The sequence below is a fragment of the Desmodus rotundus genome, chromosome 12 (genome assembly GCF_022682495.2).
Source record: "Desmodus rotundus isolate HL8 chromosome 12, HLdesRot8A.1, whole genome shotgun sequence".
Taxonomy (NCBI): Eukaryota; Metazoa; Chordata; class Mammalia; order Chiroptera; family Phyllostomidae; genus Desmodus; species Desmodus rotundus.
Genome location: NC_071398.1, coordinates 60,764,271 through 60,767,846, shown reverse-complemented (window position 1 = coordinate 60,767,846; position 3,576 = coordinate 60,764,271). Strand labels below are relative to the sequence as shown.

At 52.0% G+C, this 3,576-nt stretch overlaps 1 pseudogene; it reads left to right on the top strand.

Moving 5' to 3' along the window:
* The first annotated feature begins 482 nt into the window (after positions 1–482).
* On the top strand, positions 483–1,867 carry LOC112313967 (L-lactate dehydrogenase B chain pseudogene; annotated as a pseudogene).
* The last annotated feature ends 1,709 nt before the right edge of the window (positions 1,868–3,576 follow it).

Sequence of the window (3,576 nt, the reverse complement as noted above, 5' to 3'; positions counted from 1 at the left end):
CGGGGCGCATGAGAGGCAGCCACACATTGATGTTTCTCTCCCTCCCTTCCCCTCTCTCTAAAAATAAATAAAATCTAAAAAAAAAAAAGAGTTTTTAAGTTCAGCTTTGCTCATGAGTAATAGGGCTGTGGAAAGTGGGGGTGACTGTGGGTGTCACAAAAAGAACCTGTTTTCTGTGACTTAGAAAGTCACTCAAAAGTCACTCAGTTATTCTGACCCTCAACTTCCTGATCTGTACATGGGGAAAACAGTATGTCCTTATAAGGATTTAAAGAGTCAATAGGGGGATGTGAGCAAAGTTTCTGGCTCACAGAAATCAGTGGTCGCTATTGTTTTCACTGTTATTCCTACCCACACAGACTGCAGACTGAGGGCAACGGTCTCAGCCTTGGGGAGGGCCCCACGCTGCCTGCGAGCGCGGGCTCAGGGCTCCAGGACACTCACCCTGTGCATGGCCTTTGACCTGTGTGGGGTCTGTGGCGATGACCCTCATGTGCTGCCGTCTGGAGCACAACCCGGAGATCACACGTCAGGGAAGACCCCGCTGCCCCTGCAGGTGTGGCTGTGTGAACAGGACGAGCAGAAGAGTGGAGGCGAGTGGAGGGTGGGTGCTCAGCCCCATCGTCTCGCTCAGGTGACTACCCTAGTCGCCCCCAGACGCTTCTCTCTCCTGTGCACAGAGGCAATTGTTTTCTCATTGAGAGAGGGGAGAGAGAGGGAGAGAGATATGAGAGATCAGTTACCTCTCATATGCGCCCCGGCCAGGGCCTGAACCTGCAACCCTGGAATCCTCCTTGACTGGGAAGTAAACCGGTGACCTTTCACCTTTCACTCTGCAGGGTGATGCCCAACCCACTGAGCCACACTGGTCAGGGCCACAGTGGCCACTCTTGAGGAAAAACTGATTGTTGCAGAAGAAAAGGCAACAGTCCCAAACAAGACGACCATTTCAGAGAGCCTGGACAAGTGGATGCGGTGTGTGCCGTCAGCATTCGGAAAGTCCCTGCTTCGTGAACTTGCCCTTGCAGATGTTTTGGAAGATAAACTCGAAGGAGAGATGATGCACCTACAGCATGGGAGTGCACTTCCTCACACTGAAAACTGTGTCAGGTAAGGACGGCCCTGTGACCGCCAAGTGCACGGTTGGGGTAACTGAAGAATGCTCTAGCAAGAGGGGAAGAGTCATCTTAATCTGATGCACAGGAATGTTACTGTCTTCAAGTTCATTATCCCTCAGATCACCAAGTGCAGTCCTGATTGCATCATAATTGTGGTTTCCAACCCCACAGATATTCTCACATGTTCCCTGGAAACTTAGTGATTACCCAAGCACCATGTCATGGAAAGTGGGTGTGATTGAGAATCTGCCCAGTTTCACTATTTCAGTAAAAGGCGAAAGATTTTTATGATCCGAAGAGGAACCAGGGTATAAATTTCACTGTTTGATAACTAAGGAACTTGGCATTCACTCCAGCAGCTGCCGTGGATGGATTTGGGGAGAGCATGGGGTCTCGGGTGCGGCTGTGTGCAGCGGGGCACACACGGCAGGTGTTTCTCTCTGGGAACCGAATCCAGAAGTGGGGATGGAAATGAGCTGAGAGTGGGGAGGAAGGGCATCGGACGGTGGTGCAAAGTGTCTATGAAGTCACGTCATCAGGCTACCAGGATTCCCCAGAGAGGCTGCTGGATGAAGTGTGGCCGATCGCACTGAATCCATATTGAAAATCTCTCCAGGATTCCAGGGGTGCCAGCAATGGTGAAGGGGGCACATGGCATTGAGAATGCACTCTTCCCGAGCCTTCCATGCATCCTGAGTGCTCGGGGGTCAAAGAGCCAGTGTTACCCGCCAACAGCTGGGGGCTGGTGAGAAGTGCGGACACCCTGTGGGACATCCAGAAGGACCTAGAGCACCCCATGACCTCTGGGTTCTAGGCTGTAGAAATTCAAAACCTCCAAGTGTTTACCCATGACGCTTTAGTTCCATCCACGTACATGGATCACAGTTTGCTTTTATCTTCCTAGATGTGAGAATTAGGGCTCATAGATTCAAAGCCCAGGCTTGGTTGAATGCTCGCAATATGAGCCCTTGAACAAATAAAATTAACTATTGGAGCCCTGGCTGGGGTGACTCAGTGGATTGAGCCCCAGCCTCAGGGTCACCGGTTCAATTCCCGGTCAGAGCACATGCCTGGGTTGCCGGCCAGGTCCCTAGTAGGGGGCATGCAAGAGGCAACCGATCATGTTTCTCGCCCTCTCTTTCTCCTCTCTCTAAAAAGTAAATAAATTTTAAAAAATTTAAAAAACATTAAAAAAAACTATTGGAGAGACAGAGAAAGAGGAGACTGGGGGCCCAGCCACATTCCACTCCTGCCAGGGACTTCACCTAACCCTGCTGCAGAGGCTTGGGAGCATACAGGACACAGGCACGCACAGAGCATGAGGTCGCTGCTCCTGCCTTCTCTCTCTTCCCCACTGCACACACAACTTGGGCCCTGGACCAAGTTGGAGCTGAGGGTTGCTGGGCTCAGGCATCGGCTGACTGCAAGTTCTCCCAGACCCTCGGGGTGCGGCTGCCACTGCAAACGCTGCCAGGCAGGCCTGGCCCGCAGTGGGTGCCGGTGATGTCCGAGGACCTACAACAGTTAACCCTGCAATCAGAGGGTGCTCCGACCCAGCTGCTGTGGGTTGGTTTGCCCACGAGTCACTGTCATCATCTTCTGGGAGTGTCCATGGGCCGTTAGCCCTCAGAGTTCTGTTGCTAAGAGATTATGAACCAAATGGTGTTTCAAAAAAAAAAAAAAAAAAAACCACTACAAAATGTTCCACAATAGAACCATAAAAACAGCCCAAATGGAACAAATGTATTGTTATTGATAACTCCTTATGAAAAGCGGAGGAAGTGGGTGCCTGGGAGGCAGCCTGGCCCACACATCCTATGAAAATCACAGGTTTGCCAAGGTTCTGAATATGAGGAAACAGACTCTGTGATACAACTGTGAGCCATTATATAACATCTCCCTGATTCCAAGAGTTCTCCCATCGACCAGGATGGATTTGGCGGGGACCTGTCGTCTGCCTCTTCCGTGCGTGCGTATGACCATCTCAGCAGCATCTGGTTGCGGGCAGTACACCTAACAGAGCCGTAACCACCTCTGGCTGGCACAGTGCCTGTGGGCCACAATGGATGAGTGATTCATCACAGCCGTTTGCAGCCACCTCTGTCTCTGGGGCAACAGGAACCAGTCGCCTTGCAAAAGCCCAAGACAGAGCCAGACGGCTGCCATCAACAGGAAAGTCAGCAAACAGGGCACTTGCAAAACACTGGGTGTCAGCCAGGCACCTTGAATAGCTGTGCCTGTGGCATTTTCCTGGGAATATGCAGCTATTCTGCTCTGTGTCCCCACCAAAGGCTCCCAGGTCACGGGCAGATGGATCGATGCAAAGGAGCGGTCATCCTGACCGATGGCACCTCCGCCTCTCTCCTAACCAAGAAGAGAGGTGCCAGCCTGACACTCCCTTCCCACTCCCTCTGTCCCCCACCAGCCCCTTCTGCTTTCTCCATGCGTAGGTAATGGG